Consider the following 13,618-nt stretch of genomic DNA (forward strand, 5'->3'; position numbering starts at 1 on the left):
ACAGACACCAGGGCAAGAGCCAGTGGTTTGTGGGGAGCTGGAGGACGAGCTCTCCCTGCGACCATCAGCTCTACAGAAACAACAGAGTAGAAGTTGGTGAGTCTGAGAGCAGATAGACAAAACTGATAATGGGCCAGCTTACAATAGCACATGAAACGTTCGTTCTAAGTACTGAAGAGGCATGCGAGCAGTGGTTGTGTTAACTTCTGATTAAAATCTCGGTGTAGTTGAAAAAAACCTCTAGGCTTTAGGCATGTGCATAGTAAGTTCGTGTCACTTTTTATGAATTATTGCAATTCATAATGGTTGGATGGGGCTCTGAGCAACCTGATCTAGTTAAAGATGTCCCTGCTCATGGCAGGGGGGTTGGGCTAGATGACCTCTAAAGGTCCCTTCCAACTCAAAGCATTCTATGATTCTATGAATTCATTTCAAAATAAGCAAGCAAGAAGTGTTCATCTGTAACTCAGCTGTAGGATACAGTGTCACTGATAGATATCTTCAAACCCATTTCCTTAACATTAACCAACAGATTCTGGTGGTGCTATAAGGTGCAGAAGCATAGGTATTACTACCACCAGGCAGGGCAGAGTGAGATGTGCCATGGATTCCCATAGGTAAGCACATAGAACTGGTAACAGAAGCAGGCAAGAAGAGCAGCATCACCTGTTTCTGTCTGAGATGGAAGCAGAATTCGGTGACGTGTCATCACAGAGGCTTGGATTAGCGTTTGGGTATTGCTTGTGCCTTCGTCCAGGCTGCTCAGTGCCTGGGTGCAATCAAACCCTGCCTGTACGAGGCTAGTGATGGTGAAGTCCCTCAGTGGGGACCCTGTGACCTTTGACAACCAGTGAGTGCATCCTGCATTGGTTTTGTTCACAATGAGCGTTGCATTTCCTTTCTGCAAGATGACATGAGTCATCTCTCAGGCAGGGTATGTGGCTGGAGACAGCAGGGGAGTCTTTACTGAGAAGCTAGAAGGCCTTTAGATGAAGCCCTTCTAAATATTTGTACTTTTCCAGCAAGCAAATGGTGGCAGGTGTTGTGTTAATTATATCAAGATTAATTTAACTTGAATACAATCAGTTAAGAGATGTCTCTGGGCTCTGCAGGACCACTGGGAAATGCAGCATCTCTCTGGCTGGCCTCCCTCAAATGCTACTTGTGTGGCTCCAGGCTGGCTGACGGGCTGAAGTGGAGCTCTTGGCCAGCTCTGGGGCTGAGAGACTCTTACCTCCAGCCCTCTTGACCACCAGCATGCAACGTGGCTGAATCACACAGCCATCCACTATTGATAGGGAGTAAAGAAACTGTTCCCTGCCTCCTGTACCAAAGCAGGCTGCCTGGAGAGCAAAGGATGTTTAATGATAAGGAAGATGGGGGGGGGGGGGGGGGGGGAAGGGGCAGAGGCCCCCCCGTAAAGTGTTCAGATATGGCTAAACCCTTCAGGAGCTGGATAGCAATTACATTCCAGTAGCATGTGAAAAGCCCAGAGCAGTTCTGCTTATGCATGCTGACGGCACTGTTGGCATCTTCATGGGGGTATTTCCCACCTCAGCCAGAGGGTGGGATTTCAGCCCCAAACAGCTCCTTGTCCCTAGGGTTCCCCCACCCTCCTGTCAACCATGAGGGCACAAGGGGCCTGACTTCATCAAATTGTTCATTATGCTTGCAAGTTTAGGTACCTGACTATACCCCTCACCTCTCGACACACCTACAGATGTGTGCTTGGCAGCTTGATTCCTGCCCCAGGAGCTAACACCGACTTCTTCGGTCTGCATCTCCCGTCACCTTCAAGCTTTGCTCAGAGAAGGGGCCATCCGCTGGCACCAAAGGGAGGCCCTTTGCTTGGGGAGCTGGGTTTGGACCTGCTGGGCTGTGACCAGGGATGCCTCATATCCCAGCAGGAGCTGGCTGCGGGTCTGCAGGCAGTGAGTGGAAGGATTCGTGGGTTTTCCCTTCGCTCTTCATGTGGTCCCTGGGGGCTTGGAGGGGTGGGTGTTGTGAGGACGGGGTGAGTCTCTGCTTCCTGGGAGGTGGGAATACTTAGCCTATGCCCACTTGGTTTATGGGCATTTTGGGGCGGGGGCTGGTCCTGGCGCATGGGGAGACATCTGTAGTCTGCTCATCGTGCCGTTGTGGCAAACACTAATGGTAAGGAAAGGTTCCCATCTGTAGAGGTAGCAAATACGGGTTGCTAATGTCAGCTTATTTTTAATTGATTTATTTTTCTGGTTAGCATATTCCATGTCACACTTAGCCAATACCCATGATAAACTCTTAGATGGGGCTATAGTATTAAGTGTGTATTTTATAGTTAATATTGGAAATGAGGGTAAAAGCAAAATCTGGAACCCGAATTCTATGTAGAAATTTTAAAACTCACCTAAACTGATGGTAACTACTGATAGTTTTAGTATTGTCCAACACTATAGAAACTAGATATATTACCAATCAAGAATTACTTGGAGGCAATTTTCAGTGAATCTCTTGGAACTGCAAATACAGCACATTAAAGAGAATTATTATCTGCTCCTGTATCATATGCAAATGGAATAAAGAAATACAGTTTAGTGGCTATCCTCTTGCCCGTATTGCTGTCTCAGCTTTGGTTTATACAAGTTCCTCTTTGAGGGAAAAACATTTTCCCAAAGCTAGGGAGTGAAGCTGTTTGTTTTAAAAGGGGTTTTTTTGATACTAAGAGTCATGTAATCAGATATCTTCAAACAAACAAAAATGGAAAGAAAATGTTGGTGCGATGGTGTTTTTGTCTATGTGAAAAGAATTGCAATAGTGACTTTGAATGCACGACTTGAAGCAAAGAGCGTTAAGAGTTTGTGTTGCACTCCTGTGAAGGTTTTCCATCACAGAGCAGTAGGCCTCGGAGATTTCTCCTCTGAAACAACAGACAAACCTGTAGTTAGGGGATTTGGGACAGCAGGGATGGGATTCAGTGACGTGGTGGTCAACTGCCTGGCAGTCAGTCTCAATTCGCCTCCAGCCGACTACAGAAGCTGGGGTGGGTGGAGGCTTTTCCGAGGTGGCACGGGGAGCCTGGATCAGGAGCTCCATGCTGGGCGGGACAGCCTCTGCTGCTGGTGTCTCTGTCGTCGCAGGACGAACCGTGGCAGGACCGAGGCAGGAGGAGGAGGGTGCAGAGAGCAGAGCGACTGCTGCGGAGGATTCAGTAGGAAGAACGGGCTTAATGAGTGAGGGTGCAGAAGTCATGGTGAGTAATGGCAGCCACAGATACAGAATCATAGAATCGTTTAGGTTGGAAAAGACCTTCAAGATCATCCAGTCCAACCATTAACCTACACTACCAAGTCTACTCTAAGCCAATCAAGGGTAGACTAGACTAAACCATGTCCCGAAGTGCCACATCTACCTGTTTTTTAAACACTTCCAGGGATGGGGACTCCACCACCTCTCTGGGCAGCCTGTTCCAATTCTTGACCACCCTTTCCGTAAAGAAATTTTTCCTAATTTCCAACCTAAAGCTCCCCTGGCGCAGCTTAAGCCCATTTCCTCTCGTCCTGTTTCTTCCCTCAAATGGGCAGGGAGGGTGCAGGGGTCTCAAGCAAGGTCTGTCTTCCATCATCCTGCCAACTCTTTAGGCAATATAAAATGTTGTGCTCCAGAAAGCAGTAGTCGCTGCTGTTTCCTCCTCATGCCTACTCTCCCTGGCATTTGGCATGAATTATGTTCACCAGATGGATGCACGTCCCCCCCGGTGGTAGATCACAGCTCCCCTGAGCCCCTCTGGTGATGCTTGGCCTGGGGCACCGGTGACTTCTTACTCCTCTCTGCCTTTCTCACGAGCCATTTGCAGGGAATGTGCTGTGCTAGTTTTGACAAGCCCAAGAAGGGGACTAACCACAAATCTTCCCATAGCAGCAAAAGGGAAATACCTTTTCTTTTTTCCCTCTGCCCCCACCCCCCATTCTCTAGTTCTAGCCAGCCCTTCCAGGATTTTTCTCCTGACCTTGCTTTCTGGTATGGGTTTTGCCAAATGAGATGGGAGAAGGGTGCTGAGAAGGCAGGAGCCCAGCCAGGTTTTTAGGTACCCTGAATATAGGTATGAACTTGCCCGTTCCCTTTCCTTCCTGTGCACAAGCTGGGTCAGGATTTCTCTTGCTGCCATAGGAGGCCACAGTGAAAGCTGTGCAACTTAAGCCTTACATATTCCTGCCTAGCTGTTGAGGGTTTGGGGTTCTTTTTCTTCAGGTGATTTAGTTTCTGATAAGGAGTTTTGTTTCCTTACCTCTTGTTGAGAGTTTAAAGCTTTGTTTTTTGGCAAATACAAATGCCTGTTTGTAGCTTTCTCTGGAGAACCAGCTGTAGATGGAGAGGCCTTTCTTTGCTGGAGAGATCAGTAGGAGTCAACACTGCCATAAATTTGATACCATCTATCTTAAAAAAACCCAATGGTTAAACAGCCTCAGTGAGAGAGGAAAGTAGATGCCTGTGTTTATACCGAATTACTGATGCTGCAGAGATTAAAGAAACTTCCCAGATAACATAGATAACCACTGCAGCTGTAGTTCCAGCCCAGTGCATCTTACCTGTGTGGGCACAAGGCAAGCACAGGAACTTTCCATTGAGGCTGCACTGTAAACTTGCGGCTCTGCAAAGTGGCTACTAAGGTTCAGCAAATTTTACTGAGTTGCTGAAAGCAGCGTCTGTAGGGGACATGAGAGAAACATAGTCAACAAAAAGCCCGCTCTTCCGTGATCAAAACAGAAAGGAGTGGCTGAAAAGAATGGTGACACCATCCCGACCCTGACCACTGAGACCTTGCTTGCGGCAATAGATGCTCTGAATGGAAAGTGTGTTTAAATGGTGCTTTGTAGACAGGTAGTTGGGAGCCAGAAATTTGGGTCACGGGAGCATCTGGTTCCATTTGTTGTCCTTCTTTGGACTGGCTGGCAGCCCTTAGCAAGTAATTTCATCCTCCTCTGCCTCATTTCCCTATCTGTAATACTGTGGTGATCACATAGGCCTCCTCTGTAAAATGGGTTTAAGCCTCGCTGATGCACAGCAGCACCTCACACCTGCGTGCTGGTGTGGCCGACTGCTGGGAGACCCCGTGGGGTGCTGCGTGTGGAGGTCTGTCTGGGCTGCAGCGAGCGCTGTGGTCGTGCTGCCACAGGATGTCTGACTGCCCAGGATGCGAGGAAGGAGGTTTACCAAAACTGTTATGGTGGATGGTGCCTCTTGTTAACGTTGCTTACTTGTGAGGTGCTGGTTTCCTTCTGACTCTCAGGAGTGTGACAGAGGGAGTTGGGCCTCATGGTATTGCCTTGGTAAAAATACTGTGAAAACCCACAGCTTGCCTCCAGTCCCCTGGTGCTCAGATGCGTTAGGCAGAACATCCCCTGCCTGCCTTACTGAGATCTTAAAACCCAGAAATTCTCAGAAACGCAATGACACAGCACCTTAGCCATTACCCTTCCTGGCTGACAACAGGAGCCGTGGGCTGTGAACATTTAGAAACACAGGCAGCTTTGTGCCTGTACTTTCCCCTGTTGTGGAAAAGGCCCACTCTTTGCTAACGCTCACGTAGCTCCCTGGAGTTTCCTGTGCAAGCGTGGCGTGTTGGCCGCAGAGCTGAGAGCGTGGTTGGGATGGGGCTGAGCCCGTCCTGCTGCCCTGTGGCCCCCGTGCCCTGAGGAGCTGTCTGCAGGGGTCTGCTGTTGCTTTTCAGCCCCAATGTGGGGCTGGGCCACCCAGGCAAGAAGGAAGGTGCTGCCTGCTCTGGCCAGACCGGGTTCTGGTCCTGGTGTGCCACCTGTGCTTGCTCAGGGCTGCTGCGGAGAGCAGGGTGTCCTGCCGCACTGACTAGCCAAAACCTGCCATGGCAAGTGTGTTGGCTCCTTCTTCTGCCTCACTTTCTGTCCTCACAGCTTGCCGGCTGGCAGGACTGGATGGGTCAATGAGCTGAAAGGTATGAAGATGGTATGTAGGAACAGACAGACATCAGAGAGGCCAAAACCAGGTTCACAGGGCACAGGAAACTTGTGGGACCAGAGAAGCATGGGGAGCCGAGCTGCAAAGTTGGCATCCACACTGAGCAGCAAAAGGGTTGTATCCCATTGCGCATGTGACTTGTTTATACAAGCCATTCAGGCCCCCTCCTAGGAATAAATGCCTTTAGTACTGAAATGTATTATGCAGTTGTTTGTGCTTCATCTCCTGGATCACTTCTCCTCCTCTCACCTACTTGTTTGGGACTGTCCCTCACTCCTCTCTAGAGTTATAATAGTATGGTAGAATAAAACATTGTAAAAGACATGAGTTATTCACGTGTTTGTTAAGCTGGTGATTTCTGGAGAGTGTCAGATCTTGACCGAGAGATTACTTAGATGGTAGTAACAAGTTGTCTTTCCTAGATATATTTCTAAGAGCAGCTTAGAAGCAGCTCTTCTAATACCTTCCTTGGGTAGCTAGTCCATCCCCTCTCTGGTGATGAAGGGGCGTATTGCAGTTAATAGAGGTCTTCATGTATTTATCACTGCTAAGACTGGAAGAGGCTGTTCTGTTGATCTATCTGGCTTCTTGTGTAAGGCAGATTGCATCATACCAACAAACTTTTGCTTGGACCGCAACGTGTTTTGCAGTGGTAGTGATGTCACTGAAATTACTAGAATAAGATACTGAAAGTTAGATCCTAAATCTAGGATCATATAGATGGTAGAAATCAGTGTCAGACAAGCAAGACTGAAATGCACCATCTGCAAGAATAACTGTCTGATGGGATGCTGACATCAGCTCTAGCCTCAGTCGTTGTTGTGAACCACAGATTGTCAGACTGCTCTGTCTAAGGATGTTACGTTCCTTCAGACCGGACTTAAACTGGGCACCTTTTGTGAGGTTTAGCTGTTGACCCAGGGTCACAGGTAGAAAAGAAGAAAACAAGTCTAAGAGAGAGCACCTGGGGCTGATGATGTGGTATTATGGACATCACAAGGGAACCATTTATCTTGAAATAATCAGCCAAGGACTATTCTGTATGAGTCACCGTTTGAAAGCTTCCATTGACCTCTGTTTAGAGAAGGATAAAAAAATTTCTGCAGACAGCTGTTTCAGTGCTGACAGGGTGTGTCACTATTTTTGGAATATTTCCACTGCATACAGGCAAAGCAGTGCTCTCAGTTTGCATGTAAGAGGCTCTAAGCCACTAAGTCAGCATCCGCACCAAACCTTTGGCCGAAGCTGTATTTTGAGTTCATGATCTTCATATTTGCACCACCTCATTCAAGCTGGACTTCTTCCTTTCTTGGCTGTATGTAAGGCAGAAGTGAAGAGGAGGGGGTATGTGGCCTTCATCAGCCAAATGGCTGAAACTGTGTGTGGAAGCCAGCAGTTCCTTGGCATTTCATAGTGCAGGGGCAACTCCTCCTGCCACGGCTGGCCTGGCTTTGCTTCTTCTCCACTCCAGCCACTGCCCACAATTCACCCCATCCTGCAAAGTTATGCTAAAGGAAAAGGGAATGTGCCATCGTGAAACCTTCAGCTACCATCCAGGGCAACCCAGATGGAGCCCAGCTGTTAGTGTTGCAGGCTTGGGTGCAAACTCAGGATTGCTCCCAAGAATAAGGTTGGCCTTATCCAAAGCTTCCCCTCCACATGATATTACCCATCTGGTGTTTCAATCAAGATCACGTTTGCTCTTCTCCTTACAAACTGTGCCTAACTAAAGGCCTGTCTTTGTGAGAAGGGACAGGGGAACAGAACAGAGCTGGCAGATCTTTAAGGACACCTTCCATAGAGTGCAAGAGCTCTCAGTCCCCAAGTATAAGAAATCAGGCAGGGAAGGGAAGAGACCAGCATGGCTGAGTCGAGACCTGCTGGTCAAACTAAAGAGTAAGAGGGAACTGCACAGGCAGTGGAAGCAGGGACAGGTGTCCTGGGAACAGTACAGGGAAGCTGCCCGGTTGTGTAGAGAGGGGGTCAGGAAGGCCAAGGCGCAGCTGGAACTGAATTTGGCAAGGGATGTAAAGAATAACAAGAAGGGCTTCTACAGGTATGTCAACCAGAAAAGGAAGGTTAAAGAAAGCGTACCCCCCTGATGAACAAGAATGGCAACCTAGTATCAACAGACGAGGAGAAGGCTGAGGTACTCAACAACTTCTTTGCCTCAGTCTTCACCAGCAACCTCTCTCCTCACCCCTCCCGAATTGATGGACTGCACGGTGGGGAACAGGGGGGTGAAGCCCCTCCCACTGTAAGGGAAGATCAGGTTCGAGACCACCTGAGGAACCTCAATGTACACAAGTCTATGGGACCAGATGAGATGCATCCCAGAGTCCTGGGGGAATTGGCTGATGTAGTTGCCAAGCCACTCTCCATGATATTTGAAAAGTCATGGCAGTCAGGTGAAGTCCCTGGTGACGGGAAGAAGGGGAATGTTGTGCCCATTTTTGAAAAGGGAAGAAAGGAGGACCCTGGGAACTACTGACCTGTCAGCCTCACCTCTGTGCCTGGGAAGATCATGGAACAGATCCTCCTAGAAGCTATGCTCAAGCACGTGGAGGACAGGGAGGTGATTCGAGACAGCCAGCACGGATTCACCAAGGGCAAGTCCTGCCTGACCAACCTAGTGGCTTTCTATGAAGGAATGACTGCATCGGTGGACAAGGGAAAAGCAATGGATGTCATCTATTTGGACTTCTGTAAAGCGTTCGACACAGTCCCCACAACATCCTTCTCTCTAAATTGGAGAGATATGGGTTTGATGGGTGGACTGTTTGGTGGATAAGGAATTGGTTGGATGGTCACATCCAGAAGGTCGTGGTCAATGGCTCGATGTCCACATGGAGACTGGTGACAAGTGGGGTCCCTCAGGGGTCCGTACTGGGACCAGTGCTGTTTAACATCTTCATCAATGACATAGACAGTGGGATCGAATGCACCCTCAGCAAATTTGCAGACGACACCAAGCTGAGTGGTGCTGTTGACATGCCAGGAGGATGAGATGTCATCCAAAGGGACCTGGACAAGCTAGAGAGGTGGGCCTGTGTGAACCTCCTGAGGTTCAACAAGGCCAAGTGCAAGGTCCTGCACCTGGGACGGGGCAACCCCCGGTATCAGTACAGGCTGGGGGATGAAGGGATTGAGAGCAGCCCTGCGGAGAAGGACTTGGGGGTACTGGTAGATGAAAAGCTGGACATGAGCCGGCAATGTGCACTTGCAACCCAGAAAGCCAACCATATCCTGGGCTGCATCAAAAGCAGAGTGGCCAGCAGGTCGAGGGAGGTGATTCTGGCCCCCTACTCTGCTCTGGTGAGACCCCACCTGGAGTACTGCGTCCAGCTCTGGGGCCCTCAGCACAAGAAGGACATGGACCTGTTGGAGCGGGTCCAGAGGAAGGCCACAAAAATGATCCGAGGGCTGGAACACCTTTCCTATGAGGCCAGGCTGAGAGAGTTGGGGTTGTTCAGCCTGGAGAAGAGAAGGCTGTGGGGACACCTTATTGCAACCTTTCAATACTTAAAGGGGGCCTATAGGAAGGATGGGGACAATCTTTTTAGCAAGGCCTGTTGTGACAGGACAAGGAATAACAGATTTAAACTAAAGAAGAATAGATTTAGACTAGACATAAGAAAGAAAATTTTTACAATGAGGGTGGTCAAGCACTGGAACAGGTTGCCCAGAGAGGTGGTAGAGGCCCCATCCCTGGCAACATTCAAGGTCAGGTTGGAGGGGGCTCTGAGCACCCTGATCTGGTTAAAGCTGTCCCTGCTTACTGCAGGGGGGTTGGGCTGGATGACCTCTAAAGGTCCCTTCCAGCCCAAAGCATTCTATGATTCTATGAATTTGCAATACTCTTGTCATCTTTCACAGGGAGGGTCTCAGGTGGTGGTGAGTGCAGGGTGTCTGACTGTACTTTCAGGGAAGAGTAGTGAGTCCCATGCAAACGCCATTTAATAGGACCTAAGCTTCATACCAGAGGAGGTGGTGCAAATTATCAGGTGGGCTACAAATCCACACTGACTTGCTGCATGCTGACTTTCCTGAGAATAACGTGCTAAGTGTATTTGTACTCTTCTTTTTCTAGATCTAATAATGTTCTCTTTTCTTACTAGCCTCAGGCATGAATGTTTATTGGCTTATCACTAGGTTAAAGACTTAGAGCTGAGAACAGCTGCATGTTGTCTCTTGAGATGCTGCCTTCAGATGTGTGGGCGTCTGTCACCTTTACATGGAAATGTAAGTATGACGCTTACATTCCCTGTGAGGAAACTGCTTAGTGTATTACAAAGAACAGACGAGTAAAAGAGCAAGCAAGAAAAGCAAAATGTATATGACTGCAGCACTTTGTGGCTTTTGCAGTGGAAACAATACCACAGAGAGAGCAGTAGCTGCAAAGAAACACCCTATTGTCGTGGCTGCGTTCCGTCCTCTGCTCTACTGTGCTTCAGAAGATGGAGATGTCTAGCAATGCAGTGGGCTAACCAGAGGCCAAGCTTCCTCAGCCATGGGCTGACAAGCCTAACTGAAGACGGGTCCAGCACCACCATACTGGGAGACATCTCCTTTTCTGTCGGTGCCCTGGTTTTCTAGCTGGCTTGCGTTTAGCCCAGCAGTGCTGCTTCCTGTGTAACAGGGTAGGAGAGAGGGTGTCTGCAGCGAGCAGAAGAGCGTGAGGGCGTGGTTCATCTGCAGGCCTAGCAGGCCTCGCCTTGTCCTGCCCAGCACAACCTGGGGCAGTGTTTGGGCTGTGGCAGCACACAGCTGCAAGCAATAGCTCTCGCCGCGCCTGTCCCGCTCCTTGGGGAGCACCGCCGGTTGGTGCGGGGGGCTGCTCTGCCAGTGCTCCCTGCTGTAGCTGTTTTCAGGATATGCATCCCCCATTGCATTGCTGAAGGTACATGCTGGCCTCCGGAGCTCCTCTGTGGCAGCAGCCCAAAGCTGCTGTGCTTTCCAGAGATACCCATTTGCCTTCAGACACCCTCTCCTTAATGCCTTCCCTTGGAGGGGGAAACGGAGACATCAGTGCAGGGACTTTCAGTGCTTCCCTCACAGTAACATCCAGAAAATCCCTTCCTCCTTCTAAGATGGGGATTGAAGCCCTGTCAGGACAGCAGCATGACATTGTCTTGCTCCTCAAGAGAGGGAGGGTAAAGCTGCAAGGATATTGCCGTTTCCCCACTTCTCATCTGGCAGGAAGGCTGAGGTTAGAGACGCAGGGTGCTTTCTCCTTGCCCAGGTGGGTCTGATGGTGCAGAAGGTTTCTGATGCTGGTTAGAGCAGGGGCTGCTCGATGGGATGGACCATGCACATGCCAGGATCTCATGGGGAATCCTTGCTGCAGGTGGGTAGTTCGGCTGTGCTTTTGTTACACAAAATCTCTAAGCCAGTTGATTTTGTGCACACACACACAAATACTCAGAAATACCAAGGCCTGGTGTCACTTCTGTGGTGCACAGTGGACAGGGGACATCAGCTGTTGAGCCCTCACCACCTCTCTTGAGTGCCTCTTCACTGCTCACAGCAAACTCATTGCTGAACAGACCTTTTATATCCTTTAGGAGTGGTTTCTTGCTCCTGTCTACCTGTTGCTCTAACAGGAAAAAGGATGCCATGTTTGATGTGCTACAGCTGGTCTACTGGAGCATAGGGGCTTCCAGTCTGAGTCATTTCAGCTGTGATTTTACAAGAGCGCGGGCATCTGGGCATGACAAACTTGATTAACTGGAAGTAGTGGCCTTCCTTATGAATACAGGGCATCCTTTTAAGCCTTGTTCTGCTGCTGTGGAGCTTTACCTCTCTTCTCTCCCTCACCTTCACACACACACACACACACACACATGCATCTTTCTGTTTGTATTTCATTTGTACCAATCCCAGTTTCTGCCTGCAGCTCTGCAACAGGCAGTATCCAGTGAGCAGGACAGCACCGAGCAGGCTCTGCGTGTGCACAGAGCAGAAGGACGGTCCCTGCTCCAGCGCTTTTGCAATCTGAGCATGCGGTCAAAGCACAGGGGTATGCTGGAAGCAGGTGGTGGCTTTGAGGGGTGTTGCCTTGAAGAAGCGAAACAAGGTTGAGCAGAGTGTGGGCAGTGGTTTCACCATGCCCAGGGGCCACCCTCTGCTCTGCCGTTTGGACCCAGCAAAAAAAAAAAAAAAAAAAAAAAGCAGAAGAGATTGGGGTTGCTGCCTTTGCCTGAAGGCCTGTAGGTGCTTGGGCTGGAAGCAGATGTGTCCAAGCATTCAGACCTTGCATGTCCCTGCCAGCGTGGCTGAGGAGAGAGGTCCCCACAGCCCCCCCGCCAGGCCAGCTCTGCTGGCATAGTCTGCTGGGCTGGGGAGATGCCTGGGCACGGCAGCCCTTGCCCTTGGCTTGTTTTTTCTCTACAGAGGGTAGAGATCAGGCACAGAAATGTCATCTTGCTGCTGTTGCTTCCTCTCTCCTTTTGCGTATGCCTCCCTTGTTCATTCTTTGTAAGGAAACAATAAGAAGGAAGAAAAGCTAGGTTTTTCCACAACGTGCAGAGGCAGCAATACTGTGACCTTAGTGCATTTTACCTTGGGTAACTTCTCCTTTTGCACAAAAAAAGGGTAGTTTTTGCCAGCATTAGTACCAGTTAAAAGATGACGAAGCCGGAGAAAAGGAGGTGTCTTACAAGACCTTCCTGTAACTTCAAGGAACAAGAATGACATGAATGAACGAGAAAGATTTATCTAATATTGTACATCTCCAGTGTCACAGCTTCTCTTCTGTCTTCTTTCTTGGTCTGTGTCTGCGGTAAAAAGCTGGAAGATTTCAGTGGCCACTGTAGCAGAGGGATTGTGCTGGGGATGATATGATTCAAAATCCTCACCACCCCATCTGTTTCGTATCAGAATCGGGAATAAAGATTTTTATTAGCTTCTCATGTGTTCTTGGACCTAACTCCCATGCCTCCTCCCAGCTTCTTTCCTCACCATCTTTCCCACACCAACCAGCTTCAGGGCTGGTTTCTGCCTAGACCCAAGGCAGTGTTTTCATCCCTTTCCATGCCCATCCCTCTTTCGCAGCTTGCTCAAACGGCTGGCCGTGCCTGCAGGACACCTTCGCGTGGCACAGGCCAGCCCCTCATAGTTCAGACGTTGGTGCGAAGCTGATCTTAATGGTTTCCAGGGGAAGTGTGTCTCCTTTCAACACACTGTCCAACAGCCATTGGCTACCTGCTCCCCGCTGGGCGTCCTGGGCTTGCTGTCCCCTCGCTGCTGCTCTGGCTATGGGGGAGCAGAAGGATTCCCATCACCCTCCACTCCAAAAATCATCCGTCCCACTAGGATGGTGGCATGCAGATGCTGGAGTTGATCGAACTCTTCAGGTGAACGTAGAAGAGGACCAGAGCCCCGGCTGACCCTCCAGCTGTGTAGACAGACCTCAGGGGCATTCCTGCATTTTGGTGTTTGTCTTACTTGTCACTGCACCTTGTTCCCATCCTGATAAAACATCCTGTTGAGCGATTATTTCTGCCTGTGGTTTTTGTGCCTATACTTGAAACAAGAAATGCTAGGGTGAGAGCTGGGAGGAGGAGGGGAGGGCGCAAGGGCTGTGCCTGACACATCCCATGACTGCTTGCTCACAGCAGAAAATCTTTCACCTGCCAGGAGCTATCAT

This window comes from Pelecanus crispus, chromosome 1 (assembly GCF_030463565.1).
Source record: "Pelecanus crispus isolate bPelCri1 chromosome 1, bPelCri1.pri, whole genome shotgun sequence".
Lineage (NCBI taxonomy): Eukaryota > Metazoa > Chordata > Aves > Pelecaniformes > Pelecanidae > Pelecanus > Pelecanus crispus.